At 46.2% G+C, this 22,914-nt stretch overlaps 1 pseudogene; it reads right to left on the bottom strand.

Annotated features, from left to right (window-relative positions):
• Positions 1-3,822: 3,822 nt before the first annotated feature.
• LOC121562018 overlaps positions 3,823-22,914 on the bottom strand; it is a 35,039-nt pseudogene continuing 15,947 nt past the window's right edge.

Genomic DNA, 22,914 nt, shown 5'->3' on the forward strand with positions numbered 1-22,914 from the left:
TTGGCCGGTGTAGGCCGTCCATTGTAAATAAGAATTTTGTTCTTAACTGACTTGCCTTGTTAAATAAATTCCCATAGAACCGCACTCATTCCTACTGTAGTTTTGAATCATAAACCACGTTTTCATCCACAGTTTTTATGTGAGTAGAGTCATACCATATAAATGTTAATGGGAAACAGGTAGTTTCGGTACAATTTTATAAATGCAGACGTAACTTATTTGTTTGACATGGTTTGTGTCGTTAAAAATTTAATCATGCGAGAAATGGTGGTGGAAATGGCCTTTTATGCGCATATAGTAGCCAGGTTTCCATCCCAATTGGTGACAGGTTTTCATACCAATATTCAAAAATCCTCATGAAGAAAATATGCTAATTTCCCACCAAACGGGACTTGTTGCTGATTAAAAAATCAGTGGGTGACGACGTAGTGACCACAAAATGTACCTTTTTTCGCTTTAAGTTTTCATGTACCCAATAAAAATCTAAAGTTCAGTGTCACATTTTCAACTCTACCAATAGTTTTGTCACAAAAAACTGTTGCATCATAGTTTTTTTGGGAGGGGACACACAAGACTGTAAAAAAACACCAGCAAATCAGCTCCAAGTGATTTTAATTATGGAAATCTGTTCCAAAGTATTCATAAAATAGAGAGATATTCAGTATGTGATCATATACAAACGTAAGCAAGTTTTGAAAGTATTATGTTTCAGTCAAATATGTCGTTTTGGGTTCTTCTTGCGGTCAATTTTCAGTCTACAAATGATATGTAATTATGTTTCCGGCCCCCTGACTATCCCGCTCAATAGAAAATCGGCCCGCGGCTGAATCTAGTCGATGATCCCTGGTCTACAGCGTGGGTAGGCTAGTCTACGTGATGAGATTTAAGGGTAAGAGCGAGAATATCGTAGCAACCTTAACCCAACACCTAGCGACCTCCGTCCAATGGGTTCGGACCTCTTGGCGTAATGGTTAAGGTCTTGGCTTGATAGTCGCTGGACCCGGATTCGAGTCCCCCTGAATTCTCTAAGATTGGTGTCAGATGCTCCTTTCCAGTAAATATCGAGGGTATTTTTCTGGTGACATGATGCTCGACTGCCGTTTTGACAAATAAAACCATTCTCGCTCTTATCCATAATAATCTAATTATGTAGACCAGCCGACCCCCACAGCCTACCCCCACATCCGACCCCCACATCCGATCCCCACAGCCTACCCCCACATCCGACCCCCACAGCCTACCCCACATCCGACCCCCACATCCGACCCCCCACATCCGACCCCCATTGTATCTGCCAGCTGTTGGCTCGAGCGCTAGTGCCATGACCAGAGGAGGCACATTTTAGCTATTGGACAAAACTATCTGTGATGGGGAAAAAACACTGAACTTTAGATTTGTTTTATTCGGGAACATGAAAACTTAAGCGAAAATGTACATTTCATGTGTGTATGTGTGCTGTCATCACCCACTGACTTTTTATCCGCAATAAGTCCGTTTGGTGGAAACACACCATTGGTGGGAAAAACGTGCATATTTTCTTTATGCGGATTTTAGAATATGGGCAAGAACATCCGTCGCCAATTGGATGGAAACCCAGTTACTGTTCTACAGGTATCTGCCATAACCCTTGGTGTAAATGATGGATAACGATATTGAAAGCAGGTGCTTCCCACACAGGTGTGGTTCCTGACTCAATTAAGCAATTAACATCCCATCATGCTTAGGGGGTCATGTGAAAAATGCTGGGCAGGCCATTCATTTTGGCTACCATGGCTGTGCCCCGATAGGATGACAACGCCCCCATCCACAGGGCAGGAGTGGTCCCTGAATGGTTTGATGACCATGAAAACGATGTAAACCATATGCCACGGCCGTCTCAGTCACCAGACCTCAACCCAATTCAACACTTACGGGAGATTCTGGAGCGGTGTTTTCCACCACCATCAATAAAACACCAAATGATGGAATTCCTCGTGGAAGAACGGCGGTCGCATCCCTCCAATAGAGCTCCAGACTCTTCTAGAAGCTATTCCAAGGTGCATTGAAGCTGTTCTGGCTTGCTGGTGGCCCAACGCCCTGTTTAAAGACACTTTTACGTTGGATGTTTCCTGTTTGTCATTCCATCATGCTGTCTGTTGAAAGGTCAAGATGTTTGGATGTGTGTTTATTCTTCTGATTGTTACAGATTGTCTAAATGCAAACAGAATGGAAGCTATTGATCAGCCTTACCACAGTCTGCTTAGTGTTGTTTTTCAGCTCAATGTACACTTGGGGAGAACAAGTATTTGATACACTGCCGATTTTGCAGGTTTTCCTACTTACAAAGCATGTAGAGGTCTGTCATTTTTATCATAGGTACACTTCAACTGTGAGAGACGAATCTAAAACAAAAATCCAGGAAAATCACATTGTATGATTTTTAAGTAATTAATTTGCATTTTATTGCATGACATATGATTTTCTGGATTTTTGTTTTAGATTCTGTCTCTCACAGTTGAAGTGTACCTATGATAAACATTATATCTAACCACAATGCATGCTCTAATCACATCCATTGATTCCCTCTCATCTATCCAACCTAACCATGATGAGCTCTATCAATCTGTCCACAGTATCTTTCATCTTCTGAAGAAAAAAAGAGACTGTAGTGACTGAGGTGTGTTACACATCTGAGTTTTATTACATCAAACCGTTAAGGCAGAGGACAACCGAGAAGGAAACCGTTAAGGCAGAGGACAACAGAGAAGGAAACAGTCAGTTAAGGCAGAGGACAACAGAGAAGGAAACAGTCAGTTAAGGCAGAGGACAACAGAGAAGGAAACAGTCAGTTAAGGCAGAGGACAACCGAGAAGGAAACAGTCAGTTAAGGCAGAGGACAACCGAGAAGGAAACAGTCAGTTAAGGCAGAGGACAACCGAGAAGGAAACAGTCAGTTAAGGCAGAGGACAACCGAGAAGGAAACAGTCAGTTAAGGCAGAGGACAACCGAGAAGGAAACAGTCAGTTAAGGCAGAGGACAACAGAGAAGGAAACAGTCAGTTAAGGCAGAGGACAACAGAGAAGGAAACAGTCAGTTAAGGCAGACAGAGGGAAACAGTCAGTTAAGGCAGAGGACAACAGAAGGAAACAGTTAAGGCAGAGGACAACAGAGAAGGAAACAGTCAGTTAAGGCAGAGGACAACAGAAGGAAACAGTCAGTTAAGGCAGAGGACAACCGAGAAGGAAACAGTCAGTTAAGGCAGAGGACAACAGAAGGAAACAGTTAAGGCAGAGGACAACAGAGAAGGAAACAGTCAGTTAAGGCAGAGGACAACAGAAGGAAACAGTCAGTTAAGGCAGAGGACAACCGAGAAGGAAACAGTCAAGTTAAAGCACTTTTCTCAAAGAGGCTTCATGCATCCCAAATAGCCCCCTATTCCCTCGTGTCGTGGACTCTGTGTCCTATATGGGTAACAGGATGCCATTTGGGATGAGCAACAGCGATGTCACAGTCGCAGGTCTGTCGGGACCAATAGCTGAACGGCCCAGGTATTCTGAAGGCTGTGATTGGTTATTAAAGGAAATATCCACTCAAACTATATTCTGCTGTTTGTGTTTCGTTAGTCCACTGTTGATACAGTCCCAGAATGGTTTGCATTGTCAGAAAGTCAACTTTTCAAGATAAAGGATTTAGTTTAGTTTGAGTGGATATTTCCTTTAAGGCAAGGAGGTGGAGCTTTATTCAACAGGGTGAAACAGTAGAGGAATAGACCCCAAGCACACACACACACACACACTCACACTCTCACACACACACACACACACACACACACACACTCCCTCACACACACACTCCCTCACACACACACACACACACACACACACACTTTGTCAAACACACATATACACTCCCTCTCTCTCAGCCAGCCAGCCGTCCAGCAGTAAGAGCCATCAGATCCAGTTCTTCTACAGTTCCTCCAGACCCGGCATGGGGAACCCCCCAGCGAAAGCCTCCACCTCCCCCTTCAGTTCTGCTACCCGCTCCCGGTGCTTCTCCTCCCCTGCCAGGGCCTCCTTGAACTCCTTCAGGGTCGCCTTGGGCTGCAGAGACGCCTGGATGTCCAGGGTAATCTGGACGCCTGTAAGGAGAAACAAGGGTGTTTAGAGGGTCAAGGGGTTAGAGAGGCCTTGGTCTGCTGGCTGGACATCTAGGGTCAGCACCTACGGCCTATAGACACAGAGGTCAAGGGGTTAAAGGGGGCCTTGGTCTGCTGGCTGGACATCTAGGGTCAGCACCTACTGCCTATAGACACAGAGGTCAAGGGGTTAAAGGGGCCTTGGTCTGCTGGCTGGACATCTAGGGCAGCACCACTGCCTCCTAGACACAGAGGTCAAGGGGTTAGAGAGGCTTTGGGCCGGCGACATCTAGTCAGCACTCTACCGCCTCTAGACACAGAGGGTAGAAAGGGGGCTTGGATGCTGGCTGGACATCTAGTAGCACTACGGCCTCTAGACACAGAGGTCAAGGGGTTTAGAAAAGGCCGGGTTTGCTGGCTGGACATCTAGGTCAGCACCATGCTCAAACAGAGTAAGGGTTAAAGGCTGGCTGGCTGGAATTAGGGTAGCACTAAAACAGAGTAAGGGGGTAGAGAGGCTTGGTTGCTGGCTGGACATCTAGGGGTCAGCACCTACTGGCCTATAGACACAGAGGTTAAGGGGTTAAAGGGGCCTCGGGGTTGGCTGGACATCTAGGGTCAGTTATCTACTGCCTATAGACATAGAGGTCAAGGGGGCTAGAGGGGCCTTGGTCTGTTGGCTGGAAGTTTAGGGTCAGCACCTACTGCCTATGGTGACACAGAGGGTCAAGGGGGCAAAGGGGCCTGGTCTGCTGAAGCTGGACATCTAGGGTAGCACCTACGCCTAGACACAGAGGGTCACAAGGGGTTGGTAAAGTGATGCTGGCTGGACATCTAGGGTAGCACTCTACTTCGCCTATAGACACAGAGGCTGCAAGGGGTTAAAGGGGCCTGGTCTGTGGTGGACATCTAGGGTCAGCACCTACCGCCAGACACAGAGGGTCAAGGGGTTAGAGAGGCCTGGTCTGCTGGCTGGACATCTAGGGTCAGCACTCAATGCCTTGGGACACAGAGGTCAAGGTTAAAGGCTTGGTCTGCTGGCTGGACATCTAGGGTCAGCACCTACTGCCTCTAGACACAGAGGGTAAGGGTTAAAGGGGCTTGGTCTGCTGGCTGGACATCTAGGGTCAGCACCTACTGCTTCATAGACACAGAGGTAAAGGGGTTGGAAGGGGCCTTGGTCTGCTGGCTGGACATCTAGGGTCAGCACCTACGCTGCCCTATAGACACAGAGGTCAAGGGGTTAGAGAGGGCCTTGGTCTGCCTTCGGCTGGACATCTAAGGGTCAGGCACCTACTGCCTATAGACACAGAGAGGTCCAAAGGGGTTAAAGGGGCCTTGGTCTGCTGGCGCTGGACATCTAGGGTCAGCACCTACGCCTCTAGACACAGAGGTCAAGGGGTTAAAGGGGCCTTGGTCTGCTGGCTGGACATCTAGGGTCAGCACCTACTGCCTATAGACACAGAGGGTCAAGGGTTAGAGGGGCCTTGGTCTGCTGGCTGGACATCTAGGGTCAGCACCTACTGCCTATAGACACAGAGGTCAGGGGTTAAAGGGGCCTTGGTCTGCTGGCTGGACATCCTAGGGTCTGGCACCTACTGCCTCCTAGACACAGAGGTCAGGGGGTTAAAGGGGCCTTGGTCTGCTGGCTGGACATTAGGGTCAGCACCTACTGCCTCTAGACACAGAGGGTCAAGGGGTTAAAGGGGCCTTGGTCTGCTGGCTGGACATCTAGGGTCAGCACCTACTGCCTCTGAACACAGAGGTCAAGGGGGTTAAAGGCCTTGGTCTGCTGGCTGGACATCTAGGGTCAGCACCTACTGCCTCTAGACACAGAGGTCAAGGGTTAGAGGGGCCTTGGTCTGCTGGCTGGACATCTAGGGTCAGCACCTACTGCCTCTAGACACAGAGGGTCAAGGGGGTTAGAGGGGCCTTGGTCTGCTGGCTGGACATCTAGGGTCAGCACCTACTGCCTCTAGACACAGAGGTCAAGGGGTTAAAGGGGCCTTGGTCTGCTGGCTGGACATCTAGGGTCAGCACCTACTGCCTATAGACACAGAGAGGGTCAAGGGGTTAAAGGGCCTTGGTCTGCTGGCTGGACATCTAGGGTCAGCACCTACTGCCTATAGACACAGAGGTCAAGGGGTTAAAGGGGCCTTGGTCTGCTGGCTGGAGATCTAAGGTCAGCACCTACTGCCTATAGACACAGAGGTCAAGGGGGTTAAAGGGGCCTTGGTCTGCTGGCTGGACATCTAGGGTCAGCACCTACTGCCCTCTAGACACAGAGGTCAAGGGGGTTGAAAGGGGGCCTTGGTCTGCTGGCTGGACATCTAGGGGTCAGCACCTACTGCCTCTAGACACAGAGGGTCAAGGGGTTAAAGGGGCCTTGGTCTGCTGGCTGGACATCTAGGGTCAGCACCTACTGCCTCTAGACACAGAGGTCAAGGGGTTAAAAGGGGCCTTGGTCTGCTGGCTGGACATCTAGGGTCAGCACCTACCTTGTCCAGACACAGAGGTCAGGGGGTGAGAGGCCTTGGTCTGCTGGCTGGACATCTAGGGTCAGCACCTACTGCCTCTAGACACAGAGAGGGTCAAGGGGTTAGGAGAGGCCTTGGTCTGCTGGCTGGACATCTAGGGTCAGCACCTACTGCCTATAGACACAGAAGGTCAAGGGGTTAAAGGGGCCTTGGTCTGCTGGCTGGACATCTAGGGTCAGCACCTACTGCCTATAGACACAGAGGTCAAGGGGTTAAAGAGGCCTTGGTCTGCTGGCTGGACATCTAGGGTCAGCACCTACTGCCTATAGACACAGAGGGTCAAGGGGTTAAAGGGGCCTTGGTCTGCTGGCTGGACATCTAGGGTCAGCACCTACTGCCTATAGACACAGAGGTCAAGGGGTTAAAGGGGCCTTGGTCTGCTGGCTGGACATCTAGGGGTCAGCACCTACTGCCTATAGACACAGAGGTCAAGGGGTTAAAGGGGCCTTGGTCTGCTGGCTGGACATCTAGGGTCAGCACCCCACGCCTCTAGACACAGAGAGGGTCAAGGGGTTAGAGGGGCCTTGGTCTGCTGGCTGGACATCTAGGGGTCAGCACCTACTGCCTCTAGACACAGAGGGTCAAGGGGTTAAAGGGGCCTTGGTCTGCTGGCTGGACATCTAGGGTCAGCACCTACTGCCTCTAGACACAGAGGTCAAGGGGTTAAAGGGCCTTGGTCTGCTGGCTGGACATCTAGGGTCAGCACCTACCGCCTCTAGACACAGAGGTCAAGGGGTTAAAGGGGCCTTGGTCTGCTGGCTGGACATCTAGGGTCAGCACCTACTGCCTATAGACACAGAGGTCAAGGGGTTAAAGGGGCCTTGGTCTGCTGGCTGGACATCTAGGGTCAGCACCTACTGCCTATAGACACAGAGGTCAAGGGGGTTAGAGGGGCCTTGGTCTGCTGGCTGGACATCTAGGGTCAGCACTACTGCCTCTAGACACAGAGGTCAAGGGGTTAAAGGGGCCTTGGTCTGCTGGCTGGACATCTAGGGTCAGCACCTACTGCCTATAGACACAGAGGGTCAAGGGGTTAGAGAGGCCTTGGTCTGCTGGCTGGACATCTAGGGTCAGCACCACTGCCTCTAGACACAGAGGTCAAAGGGGTTAAAGGGGCCTTGGTCTGCTGGCTGGACATCTAGGGTCAGCACCTACTGCCTCTAGACACAGAGGGTCAAGGGGTTAAAGGGGCCTTGGTCTGCTGGCTGGACATCTAGGTCAGCACCTACTGCCTATAGACACAGAGGTCAAGGGGTTAAAGGGGCCTTGGTCTGCTGGCTGGACATCTAGGGTCAGCACCTACTGCCTATAGACACAGAGGTCAAGGGGGTTAGAGAGGCCTTGGTCTGCTGGCTGGACATCTAGGGTCAGCACCTACTGCCTATAGACACAGAGGTCAAGGGGTTAAAGGGGCCTTGGTCTGCTGGCTGGACATCTAGGGTCAGCACCTACTGCCTCTAGACACAGAGGTCAAGGGGTTAAAGGGGCCTTGGTCTGCTGGCTGGACATCTAGGGTCAGCACCTACTGCCTCTAGACACAGAGGTCAAGGGGTTAAAGGGGCCTTGGTCTGCTGGCTGGACATCTAGGGTCAGCACCTACTGCCTATAGACACAGAGGGTCAGGGGGTTAGGAGAGGCCTTGGTCTGCTGGCTGGACATCTAGGGTCAGCACCTACTGCCTATAGACACAGAGGTCAAGGGGTTAAAGGGGCCTTGGTCTGCTGGCTGGACATCTAGGGTCAGCACCTACTGCCTCTAGACACAGAGGGTCAAGGGGGTTAAAGGTCACCTCTGAGGGTTAGTGTTAAGAGGTCAGGAGTTACCTCTGTGGATGAACTCTGCGACCTTCCTGAAGTCATCCTCCACCATTCCTCTGGAGGTCAGAGCAGGAGAGCCGAACCTCAGCCCACTGGGACGCAGAGCACTCTTATCACCTATACACACACACACACACACACACACACACACACACACACACCACATTACTATCACTACACACACACACACACACACACACACACACACACACACACACACACACACACACACACACACACGTAACCTATACACACACACACACACACACACACACACACACACACACACACACACACACAGACTGGGACGCAGAGCACTCTTATCACCTACACACACACACACACACACATTCGTATATACACACACACACACACACACACACATTACGTATACACACACACACACATTACGTATATACAACACACACACACACATTACGTATATACAAACACACACACACACACACACACACACACATTACGTATATACACACACACACACACACACACACACACACATTACGTATATACACACACACACACACACACACACATTACGTATATACACACACACACACACACATTACGTATACACACACACACACACACAGACCGCTGGGATGCAGAGCACTCTCATCACCTATAGAGGACAGTGTCGGTTACTTACCTGGGCAGGTGTTCTTGTTGCAGGCGATGGCAGCAGCTTCTAGAACCTTCTCAGCTCGTCCTCCGTCCGTCCCGTTGGGCCTCAGGTCCAATAAGATCAGATGGTTATCAGAACCCCCTGGAGAACATTAACACAACCATATAGCAACATTAACACAACCATATAGCAACATTAACACAACCATGTAGCAACATTAACACAACCATATAGCAACATTAACACAACCATATAGCAACATTAACACAACCATATAGCAACATTAACACAACCATATAGCAACATTAACACAACGGTATATGGTAATATTAAAAGTATAGATATTACACTACAACCATATAGCAACATTTCGCTACAACCATATAGCAAATTATGAGACAACCATATTGTAGCATTAACACAACCATGTAAGCAGCATTAGCTTACAACCATATAGTAACATTAACACAACCATATGGCAACATTAACACGACCAATAACATGAACACGACCATATCAACATTAACACAACCATATAACAACATTAAGACAACCATATAACAACATTAAGACAACCATATAGCAACATTAAGACAACCATATAGCAACATTAACACAACCATATAGCAACATTAAGACAACCATATAGCAACATTAAGACAACCATATAGCAACATTAACACAACCATATAACAACATTAAGACAACCATATAGCAACATTAAGACAACCATATAGCAACATTAACACAACAAAGCAAAAACATTCAACCATATAGCAACATTAAGACAACCATATAGCAACTAGGGATGTGACAAATGGACCACTATTCTTAACGTTTAAAAACAGCAAAAAAATAAAAAAAAAACAGTTTTCCATTAAAACAATAAGAAAAATGCATAAAATGTCCCGAAAGTTCACAACGCAGCTGCGCTGCTGCCAGCAACAGTTTGGGTCTTGCGGTGCGTCGCTTTCAGATGGTGAAGCATTGCACCTGTACTTCCATTACCGTACCTCAATTCCACCTCACAGTCTGCTTTTCCTTCTCAGCTACAGTGGCTTTCCAAAGTATTCACCACCCTTGGCATTTTTCCTATTTTGTTGCTTTACAACCTGGAATTAAAATTGATTTTGGGGGTTTGTATCACCAAAATGCTTCACTGTGGGGATGGTGTTCTCTGGGTGATGAGAGGTGTTGGGTTTGCGCCAGACATAGCGTTTTCCTTGATGGCCAAAAAGCTCAATTTTAGTCTAATGACGAAGTTTCTTTTTTTTCTTTAAGCAATGGCTTTTTTCTGGCCACTCTTCCGTAAAGCCCAGCTCTGTGGAGTGTACGGCTTATAGTGGTCCTATGGACAGATACTCCAATCTCCGCTGTGAGCTTTGCAGCTCCTTCAGGGTTATCTTTGGTCTCTTTGTTGCCTCTGATTAATGCCCTCCTTGCCTGGTCCGTGAGTTTTGGTGGACGGCCCTCTCTTGGCAGGTTTGTTGTGGTGCCATATTCTTTCCATTTTTTTATAATGGATTTAAATGGTGCTCCGTGGGATGTTCAAAGTTTCTGATATTTTTTATAACCCAACCCTGATCTGTACTTCTCCACAACTTTGTCCCTGACCTGTTTGGAGAGCTCCTTGGTCTTCATGGTGCCGGCTTGCTTGGTGGTGGCCCTTGCTTAGTGGTGTTGCAGACTCTGGGGCCTTTCAGAACTGGTGTATATATACTGAGATCATGTGACACTTAGATTGCACACAGGTGGACTTTATTAAACTAATTATGTGACTTCTGAAGGTAATTGGTTGCACCAGATCTTATTTAGGGGCTTCATAGCAAAGGGGGTGAATACATATGCACGCTACCACTTTTCCATATTTTTAAATACTTTTTTGAAACAAGTTATTAATTTCATTTCACTCCACCAATTTGGACTATTTTGTGAATAGGCTACGATATTCTACACGACACCAGACCGAAGACTGAACACACACTGGCATCAATCGGGAAGAGAAAGAGAAGGTGTGGAATCATTTGTCCAAACAGTTTGCAAACTAAAACAAGAGTTTCTATTGGACAAATTCAGGTAGATCCCTCCCCATTTAGTTTGCTTCCGTTCAGAAACGTTTTTTTTGCAACAGAATCGGCGCAATGAACACGCCCCAGGCGAGCCAGCTTGAGGAGGGGGCAGGCGAAACAACCATGGTGCGCATATGAGGGGGGAGAGGGGACATCCCTGTCTGGTGCCCCTTTCTAAAGCAAACATGAGGGGGGAGAGAGGACATCCCTGTCTGGTGCCCCTTTCTAAAGCAAACATGAGGGGGGAGAGAGGACATCCCTGTCTTGTGCCCCTTTCTAAAGCAAACATGAGGGGGAGAGAGAGACATCCCTGTCTGGTGCCCCTTTCTAAAGCAAACATGAGGGGGGAGAGAGGACATCCCTGTCTTGTGCCCCCTTTCTAAAGCAATTTCATCAGATAATGCATCATTTGTGTATATTTTTGCAGCTTTGAACAACAAGCAACACACGTGAAGGCTACCGGACGGCTACAGGTATTTTAATGGGGCGCACGTCATAAAACCTACATTGAAAAGTTTGTTTTATTAAATTAACAAAATGATATTGATAAATTAACAAAATGATATAACATGAATCATTTTATGTAACCATGTCAAATCTATATATTTTAATAAAACATACAATAAACTTTTCAATGTTAAAATAGGCCTATAAATTGTTTTAGTGCAAAGATGAATACTCACACAAGTATTCTAATATTAACGTCCGTTGGGATATTGAATAACCGTGCCCATCCCTAGTTAACACACAGGGTTAACAACAACAACAAGTATTATAATATTAACGTCCGTTGGGATATTGAATAACCGTGCCCATCCCTAGTTAACACACAGGGTTAACAACAACAACAAGTATTATAATATTAGCGTCCGTTGGGATATTGAATAACCGTGCCCATCCTGTTAACACACAGGGTTAATAACAACAACAAGTATTATAATATTAACGTCCGTTGGGATATTGAATAACCGTGGCCATCCCTAGTTAACACACAGGGTTAACAACAACAACAAGTATTCTAATATTAACGTCCGTTGGGATATTGAATAACCGTGCCCATCCCTAGTTAACACACAGGGTTAACAACAACAACAAGTATTATAATATTAACGTCCGTTGGGATATTGAATAACCGTGGCCATCCCTAGTTAACACACAGGGTTAACAACAACAAGTATTATAATATTAACGTCCTTTGGGATATTGAATAACCGTGCCCATCCCTAGTTAACACACAGGGTTAACAACAACAACAAGTATTATAATATTAACGTCCGTTGGGATATTGAATAACCGTGCCCATCCCTAGTTAACACACAGGGTTAACAACACAACAAGTATTATAATATTAACGTCCGTTGGGATATTGAATAACCGTCATCCCTAGTTAACACAGGGTTAACAACAACAACAAGTATTATAATATTAACGTCTGTTGGGATATTGAATAACGCGTGGCCATCCTAGTTAACACACAGGGTTAACAACAACAAGTATTATTATATTAACGTCTGTTGGGATATTGAATAACATGCCCATCCCTAGTTAACACACAGGGTTCAACAACAACAAGTATTATAATATTAACGTCCGTTGGGATATTGAATAACCGTGTCCATCCCTAGTTAACACACAGGGTTAACAACAACAACAAGTATTATAATATTAACGTCTGTTGGGATATTGAATAACCGTGGCCTCCCTAGTTAACTTTTACACAGGGTTAACAACAAACAAGTATTATAATATTAACGTCCGTTGGGATATTGAATAACCGTGGCCATCCCTTTAGTTAACACACAGGGTTAACAACAACAACAAGTATTATAATATTAACGTCCGTTGGGATATTGAATAACCGTGGCCATCCCTAGTTAACACACAGGTTAACAACAACAAGTATTATAATATTAACGTCCGTTGGGATATTGAATAACCCGTGGCCATCCTAGTTAACACAGGGTTAACAACAACAACAAGTATTATAATATTAACGTCCGTTGGGATATTGAATAACCGTGGCCATCCCTAGTTAACACACAGGGTTAACAACAACAACAAGTATTATAATATTAACATCCGTTGGGATATTGAATAACCGTGCCCATCCCTAGTTAACACACAGGGTTAACAACAACAAGTATTATAATATTAACGTCTGTTGGGATATTGAATAACCGTCGCCATCCCTAGTTAACACACAGGGTTAACAACAACAACAAGTATTATAATATTAGCGTCCGTTGGGATATTGAATAACCGTGCCCATCCCTAGTTAACACACAGGGTTAACACCCAAGTATTATAATATTAACGTCAGTCGTTGGGATATTGAATAACCGTGCCCATCCCTAGTTAACACACGGGTTGAACAACAACAAGTATTATAATATTAACGTCCGTTGGGATATTGAATAACCGTGGCCATCCCTAGTTAACACACAGGGTTAACAACAACAAGTATTATAATTATTAACGTCCGTTGGGATATTGAATAACGTGCCCATCCCTAGTTAACACACAGGGTTAACAACAACAAAGTATTATAATATTAGCGTCCGTTGGGATATTGAATAACCGTGCCCCATCCCTAGTTAACACACAGGGTTAACAACAACAAGTATTATAATATTAACGTCCGTTGGGATATTGAATAACCGTGCCCATCCCTAGTTAACACACAGGGTTAACAACAACAAGTATTATAATATTAACGTCCGTTGGGATATTGAATAACCGTGGCCATCCCTAGTTAACACAGGGTTAACAACAACAAGTATTATAATATTAGCGTCCGTTGGGATATTGAATAACGGTGCCCATCCTAGTTAAACACAGGGTTAACAACAACAAGTATTATAATATTAACGTCCGTTGGGATATTGAATAACCGTTGCCCATCCCTAGTTAACACACAGGGTTAACAACACAAGTATTATAATATTAACGTCCGTTGGGATATTGAATAAACGTGCCTATCCCTAGTTAACACACAGGGTTAACAACAACAAGTATTATAATATTAACGTCCGTTGGGATATTGAATAACCGTGCCCAACCCTAGTTAACACAGGGTTAATAACTGAGCCCATCCCTAGTTAACACAGGGTTAATAACCGTGCCCATCCCCTAGTTAACACACAGGGTTAATAACCGTGCCCATCCCTATTAACACACAGGGTTAATAACCGTGCCCATCCTAGTTAACACACAGGGTTAATAACTGTGCCCATCCCTAGTTAACACACAGGGTTAATAACCGTGCCCATCCCTAGTTAACCCACAGGGTTAATAACCGTGCCCATCCCTAGTTAACACACAGGGTTAATAACTGTGCCCATCCTAGTTAACACACCAGGGTTAATAACTATGCTCATCCCTAGTTAACACACAGGGTTAATAACTGAGCCCATCCTCAGTTAACACACAGGGTTAATAACTGAGCCCATCCCTAGTTAACACACAGGGTTAATAACCGTGCCCATCCTAGTTAACACACAGGGTTAATAACCGTGCCCATCCCTAGTTAACACACAGAGTTAATAACTGGAGCCCATCCCTAGTTAACACACAGGGTTAATAACTGAGCCCATCCCTAGTTAACACACAGGGTTAATAACTGAGCCCATCCCTAGTTAACCGCACACAGGGTTAATAACCGAGCCCATCCCTAGTTAACACACAGGGTTAATAACTGAGCCCATCCCTAGTTAACACACAGGGTTAATAACTGAGCCCATCCCTAGTTAACACACAGGGTTAATAACTGAGCCCATCCCTAGTTAACACACAGGGTTAATAACCGAGCCCATCCTAGTTAACACACAGGGTTAATAACTGAGCCCATCCCTAGTTAACACACAGGGTTAATAACTGAGCCCATCCCTAGTTAACACACAGGGTTAATAACTGAGCCCCATCCCTAGTTAACACACAGGGTTAATAATGAGCCCATCCCTAGTTAACACACAGGGTTAATAACTGAGCCCATCCCTAGTTAACACACAGGGTTAATAACTGAGCCCATCCCTAGTTAACACACAGGGTTAATAACTGAGCCCATCCCTAGTTAACACACAGGGTTAATAACTGAGCCCATCCCTAACAGCAGCGTTTGGGGTCCCAGGAGCCAGTTTGGGAAACGCTGGGTTACAGTCTGTTAACCACAAACATTATTGTCTCACCGGTGACGATCTTGTACCGTGGTTTGATGAGGGGCGTTGCATAGCTCTGCAGTTAGAGAGCACCTGGTACTGATATGCCTTAAACTCTGGGGTCAGAAGCCTGCTTCAGGGCCACTGCAACACCTGAGACACATTAACAACACACATTAACACACATTAAACACACATTAACACACATTAACACACATTAACACACACTAACCAACATTAACACACATTAACACACATTAACACACATTAACACACATTAACACACATTAACACACATTAACACACACCAACACACATTAACACACATTAACACACATTAACACACATTAACACTACATTAACACACATTAACACACAATTACACTAACCCACATTAACAGACATTAACACACATTAACACACATTAACACACATTAACACATTAACACACATTAACACACTTTTAACACACACAAACACACATTAACACACATTAAACACACATTAAACAATAAACTAACCACATTACATTAACCTACATTAACCCACATTAACCCACATTCATTAACCCACATTAACCCTTAAACTCTGGGTTCGGCCTGCTCAGGCCACCACCACACCAGTAGTCACACATACAGTGCCTTCGGAGTATTCGACCCCTTGACTTTTTCCAGCCTTATTCTAAAATGGATTACATTGTTTTCCCCCCTCATCAATCTACACACAGTACCCCATAATGACAAAGCAAAAACAGGTTTTTAGAATTTTTTGCAAATGTATTAAAAATAAACAACTGAAATATCACATTTACAGCAAGTATTCAGACCCTTTACTCAGTACTTTGTTGAAGCACCTTGGCAGCGATTACAGCCCTCGAGTCTTCTTGGGTATGACGCTACAAGCTTGGCACACCTGTATTTGGGGAGTTTCTCCCATTCTTCTTTGCAGATCCTCTCAAGCTCTGTCAGGTTGGATGGGGAGCCTCTGCTCTGCACAGCTATTTTCAGGTCTCTCCAGAGATGTTCGATCGGGTTCAAGTCCGGGCTCTGGCTGGGCCACTCAAAGACATTCAGAGACTTGTCCCGGAAACCACTCCTGCGTTGTCTTGGCTGTGTGCTTAGGGTCGTTGTCCTGTTAGGAAGGTGAACCTTCGCCCCAGTCTGAGGTCCTGAGCGCTCTGGAGCAGGTTCTCATCAAGGATCTCTCTGTACTTTGCTCCATTCATATTTCCCACGATCCTGACTAGTCTCCCAGTCCCTGCGCTGAAAAAATATCCCCACAGCATGATGCTGCCACCACCATGCTTCACTGTAGAGATGGTGCCAGGTTTCCTCCAGACGTGACGCCTGGCATTCAGGCCAAAGAGTTCAATCTTGGTTTGGACCAGAGAATCTGGTTTCTCATGGTCTGAGAGTCCTTTAGGTGCCTTTTGGCAAACTCCAAGTGGGCTGTCATGTGCCTTTTACTGAGGAGTGGCTTCCGTCTGGCCACTCTACCATAAAGGCCTGATTGGTGGAGTGCTGCATAGTTGGTTGTCCTTCTGGAAGGTTCTCCTATCTCCACAGAGGAAGTCTGGAGCTCTGTCAGAGTGACCATCGGGTTCTTGGTCACCTTCCTGACCAAGGCCCTTCCCTCCCGACTGCTCCGTTTGGCCGGCCGGCCAGCTCTAGGAAGTGTCTTGATAGTTCTAAACTTCTTCCATTTAAGAATGATGGAGGCCACTGTGTTCTTGGGGACCTTCAATGCTGCAGACATTTTTTGTATCCTTCCACAGATCTGTGCCTCTACACAATCCCTGTCTCGGTTCTCTGGACAATTCCTTCGACCTCATGGCTTGGTTTCTGCTCTGACATGCACTGTCAACTGTGGGACCTTATGTAGACAGGTGTGCCTTTCAAATCATGTCCAATCAATTTAATTTACCACAGGTGGACTCCAATCAAGTTGTAGAAACATCTCAAGGATGATCAATGGAAACAGGATGCACCTGAGCTCAATTTTCAGTCTCATAGCGAAGGGTCTGAATACTTATGTAAATAATATTTCAGTTAATTTTTTATACATTTACAAAAATGTATAAAAACTGTTTTCACTTTGTCATTATGAGGTATTGTGTGTAAATTGATGACATTTTTATTTAATCCATTTAGAATAAGGCTGTAAAGTAACAAAATGTGGGAAAAGTCAAGGGGTCTGAATACTTTTCCCAATGCACTGTACATTAAGACACCACACACACACAGTGTGGTTGTGAGATAGACCTAGCTACTTTACCTGTCATGTAGTGGTTGTGAGGTGTCTAGTGTGGTTGTGAGGTGTCTTAGTGTGGTTGTGAGGGTCATAGCGTGGTTGTGAGGTGTTAGTGTGGTTGTGAGGTGTCATAGGTGTGGTTGTGAGGTGTCATATGTGTGGTTGTGAGGTGTCATGAGTGTGGTTGTAGGTGTCATGCGTGGTTGTGGGGTGTCATAGTGTGGTTGTGAGGTGTCATAGTGTGGTTGTGAGGAGTGTGGTTGTGGTGTCATAGTGTGGTTGTGAGGTGTCTAGCTACTTTATCGGTCATAGTGTGGTTGTGAGGTGTCATAGTGTGGTTGTGAGGTGTCATAGCGTGGTTGTGAGGTGTCAGTAGTGTGGTTGTGAGGTGTCATAGTGTGGTTGTGAGGTGTCATAGTGTGGTTGTGAGGTGTCATAGTGTGGTTGTGAGGTGTCATATGTGTGGTTGTGAGGTGTCATAGTGTGGTTGTGAGGTGTCCTAGCTACTTTATCGGTCAGTAGTGTGGTTGTGAGGGTGTCATAGGTGTGGTTGTGAGGTGTCAAAGCGTGGTTGTGAGGTGTCATAGTGTGGTTGTGAGGTGTCATAGTGTGGTTGTGAGGGTGTCATAGTGTGGTTGTGAGGTGTCAGTAGTGTGGTTGGGTGAGGTGTCATAGTGTGGTTGTGGGAGGTGTCAGTGTGGTTGTGAGGTGTACTAGCTGCTTTACCTGTCTAGTGTGGTTGTGAGGTGTCATAGCGTGGTTGTGAGGTGTCATTAGCGTGGTTGTGAGGGTGTCATAGTGTGGTTGTAGGGTGTCATAGGTGTTGGGTGTCATAGTGTGGTTGTGAGGTGTCATAGTGTGGTTGTGAGGTGTCCTAGCTATTACAGTGTGGTTGTGAGGTGTCAGATGTCATGTGTGGTTGTGAGGTGTCATAGCTACTTTACCTGTCATAGTGTGGTTGTGAGGGTGTCAGTAGTGTGGTTGTGAGGTGTCATAGTGTGGTTGTGAGATGTCATAGTGTGGTTGTGAGGTGTCATAGTGTGGTTTGTGGGGGTGTCCTAGCTACTTTACCTGTCATAGTGTGGTTGTGAGGTGTCATAGTGTGGTTGTGAGGTGTCACTGGTGGTTGTGCAGGTGTCATAGTGTGGTTGTGAGGGTGTCATGGTGTGGTTTGTAGAGGTGTCATAGTTCAAGTGGTTGGTGTCTTGGCTGCTTGAGGTGTCATGGTGTGGTTGTGGGGTTTGGCTTTACCTGTCCTTAGTGTGGTTGTGAGGTGTCATAGTGTGGTTGTGAGGTGTCATTTAGGTGTGGTTGTGAGAATTGTCATAGTGTGGTTGTGAGGGTGTCCCAGTGTTTTAGGTGTCACTGAGTGGTTTGTGAGGGTGTCATAGTGTGGTTGTGCAGGTGTCGTAGTGTGGTTGTGTGTTAGTTTTGTGTCATAGTGTGGTTGTGAGGTGTCACAGTGTGGTTGTGGGTGTGTCATAGTGTGGTTGTGAGGGTGTCATAGTGTGGTTGTGAGGTGTTAATGTCATGGTGTGGTTGTGGGTGTCATAGTGTGGTTGTGGTGTCATGTGTGGTTGTGGGTGTCATAGTGTGGTTGGGAGGTGTCATTAGCGTGGTTGTGAGTGTCATCGTGTGGTTGTGAGGTGTCTGTACTTTACTTGAGTGTGGTTGTGAGGTGTCATAGTGTGGTTGTGGGGTGTCATGGTGTGGTTGTGAGGTTTCCGTAGTGTGGTTGTGAGGGGTGTCATAGTGTGGTTGTGAGATGTCATAGTGTGGTTGTGAGGGTGTCATAGTGTGGTTGTGAGGTGTTACACGTGTGGTTGTGAGGTGTCATAGGTGTGGTTGTGAGGTGTCATGGTGTGGTTGTGGGGTGTCATAGTGTGGTTGTGAGGTGTCATAGGTGGTTGTGAGGTTTTCTGTCATAGTGTGGTTTGTGAGGTGTCATGGGTGGTTGCGAGGTGTCTCGTTAATATCCCACCTCGGGAGTCTTCTGTCTAAGTTGCCCGTATAAAAGCCTTGGGAGAATGTCTGTCCCAGAGTTGCCTGTATATAAAGCCTTGGGAAATGTCTGTCCAGGTGCTGTATATAAAGCCTTGGGGATAATGTCTGCGGTGCCTGCATATAAAGCTAACTTGGGAGGTGTCTGTCCCTAGGTTCCATGTATATATAAAGCCTTGGGAGATGTCTGTCTAGGTGCCCTGTATATTAACCTTGCGGAGATGTCTGTCTAGGTCTTGCCTGATATAAGGCCTTGGAGATGTCTGTCCTAGGTGCCTGCATATAAAGCCTTGGGGAGATGTCTGTCTAGAGTGCCTGTATGTAAAGCCTTGGGAGATGTCTGTGTAGGTGTCTGTATATAGTAAATAACTCGGGATATGTCTGTCTAGAGTGCCTGTATATAAAAGCCTTGGGAGATGTCTGTCTAGGTGCCTGCTATATAAAGCCTTGGGAGATGTCTACTCCCAGGTACTTACTGTATATAAAGCAACTTGGAGATGTCTGTCTAAGGTGCCCCTTATCTCAAAGCCTTGGGAATGTCTGTCTAGGTGCCTGTATATAAAAGCCTTGGGAGATGTCTTTCCAGTTGCCTGTCTGTAAAGCCTTGGAGATGTCTGTCCTAGGTGCCTGAAAGCCTTGGGGTTGTCTGTCTAGGTGCCTGCTATAAGCCTTGGGAGATGTCTGACTCCCAGGTGCCTGTATATAAAGCCTTGGGAGATGTCTGTCTAAGGAGTGCCCCTGTATAAAGCCTTGGGAGATGTCTGTCTAGGTGCCTGTATATAAAGCCATGGAGATTATCAGTTGCCTGTTGTGCCAGGAGATGTCTGTCTAGGTGCCTATATATAAAGCCTTAGGAGATGTCTGTCTAGGGTGCCTGTATATAAGCAGCCCCAGGAGATCTGTCTGGGTGCCCTGTATGCCAAAGCCTTGGAGAGATGTCTGTCTAGGTGCCTGTGTATAAAGCCTTGGGAGATGTCTGTCTAGGTAGCACCGAATATAAAGCCTAGGGAGATGTCTGTTAGGTGCCTGTACCATATAAACCCTTGTGGTATGTCTGTCCCTAGGTGCCTGTATATAAAGCCTTGGGGGGATGTCTGTCCTAGGGTGCCTATGTACTAAGCCTTGAGGAGATGTCTGTCCTAGGTTGTATATAAAGCCTTGGGGGGATGTCTGTCTAGGTGCCTGTATATAAACCTTGAGTGTCTGTCTAGGTGCCTGTATATCTGGAAATAGGGTGTCTGTCAACATAGTATAGAGTGTATCACCATCCGTATATAAAGCCTTGGGAGTTGTCTGTCTGGGTGCCTGTATATAAAGGCCCTGAGATGTCTGGCTACCGGTGCCCCCTGTATAAAGCCTTGGGAGATTGTCTGTGCTCGGTGCCTGTATATAAACCTGGGTCTCTGGGCTATGTCAGTGTCGTCTGGGTGCCTGTATAAAGCCGAGATGTCTGTCTAGGTGACACTGTATATAAAGCGGAGATGTCTCGTCCTGTCATATAGTAGCCTTGAGATGTCTGTCTAGGTGCCTGTATTATATAAGAAGCCTTGGGAGATGTCTGTCTAGGTACGCCGAATATAAAGCCTTGGGAGATGTCATGTCCAGGTGCCTGTATATAAGCCTTGAGGAGATGTCTGTCTAGGTGCCTGTATATAAAGCCTTGGGAGATGTCTGTCCCTAGGTGCCTGTATATAAAGCCTTTAGGAGATGTCTGTCTAGGTGCCTGTATATAAAGCCTTGGGGATGTCATCTAGGTACCTGTATAAAGCCTTGGGGATGTCTGTCCCTAGGTGCCTGCCGCATGTAAACACAGAGATGTCTGTCTAGGTGCCTGTATATAAGGCTGCTTAGAGATGTCTGTCTAGGTACCTGTATATAAGCACTTTGGATGTCATCCCCAGGTGCCTGTATATAAAGCCTTGGGAATATCTGTTACGTTAAGCCCTGGGGATGTCTGTCTAGGTGCCTGTATATAAAGCCTTGGGAGATGTCTGCCAATCTGGGTGCCCTGTATATAAAGCCTAAGATGCTGTCTGGGTGCCTGTGTCTAAAGCAACTTGGGAGATGTCTGTCTAGGTGCCTTATAGCACATAAAGCCTTGGGGACATGTCGTCTAGGTGCCTGTATATAAAGCCTGCGAGATGTCTGTCCCTAGTTTCTGTATAAAGCCTTGGGGAGATGTCTGTCCTAAGGTGCCTGTATATAAAGCCTGGAGATGTCTGTCCTAGGTGCCTGTATCTCCTAAAACCGGATGTCTGTCCCTAGGTGCCTGTATATAAAGCCGGGAATGTCTGTCTAGGTGCCCCTGTATATAAAACCTTTGGGGAGATGTCTGTCTGGTGCCTGTGCACTAAACCTGGGAGAGTCTGTCTAGGTGCCTGTATGAGAAACGCCGAGAGTGTCTGTCTAGGTGCCTGTATATAAAGCCTTAGGAATGTCTGTCTAGGTGCTTACTGTATATAAAAAAGCCTTGGGGAGATGTCTGTCCCAGTTGCCTGTATATAAAGCCGGGAGATGTCTGTCTAGGTGCCTGTATATAAGCCTTGGGAATGTCTGTCCCTAGAGTATATATAAAGCCTTGAGGAGGTGTCTGTCTAAGGTGCCTGTATATAAAAAGCCTTGGGAGATGTCTGTCCCTAGGGCCTGTATATAAAAGCAGCAGGAGATGTCTTGTCTGGGTGCCTGTATATAAAGCCTTTGGGAGATGTCTGTCTAGGTGCCTGTATATAAAGCGGAGGTGTCTGTCTGGGTGCCTGTATATAAAGCCTTGGGGAGATGTCTGTCTAGGTGCCTGTATGTAAAGCCTTGGGGATGTCTGTCTAGGTGCCCCTGTATATAAAGCCTTGGGAGATGTCTGTCTGTGCCTGTATATAAAGCCAATATGGTGTCTAGGAGGAACCTGTGTGTAAAGCCTTGGGAGGTGTCTGTCTAAGGTGCCTGTATATAAAGCCTTAGGAGGTGTCTGTCTAGGTGCCTGTATATAAAAGCCTTGGGAGATGTCTGTCTCGGTGCCTGTATATAAAGCCTGGCAGGAGATGTCTGTCTAGGTGCCTAGTATATAAAGCCAACTTGTTAGGAGATGTCCTGTCGAGGTGCCTGTATATAACAGCCGGAATGTCTGTCTGTTCCTGTATATAAAGCGCTTGGCAGGAGGTGTCTGTCTAGTGCCTGTATATAAAGCCGTGGAGGTGTCCTGTCTAGAGTGCCCTGTATATAAAGCCGGAGATGTCTGTCCTAGAGTGCCTGTATAAAAGCCTTGGGAGATGTCTGTCTAGTGCCTGTATATAAAGCCTCAGAGATGTCATGTCTGGGTGCCTGTATGTAAAAGA

The sequence above is a fragment of the Coregonus clupeaformis genome, unplaced genomic scaffold, assembly GCF_020615455.1.
Source record: "Coregonus clupeaformis isolate EN_2021a unplaced genomic scaffold, ASM2061545v1 scaf3219, whole genome shotgun sequence".
NCBI lineage: Eukaryota > Metazoa > Chordata > Actinopteri > Salmoniformes > Salmonidae > Coregonus > Coregonus clupeaformis.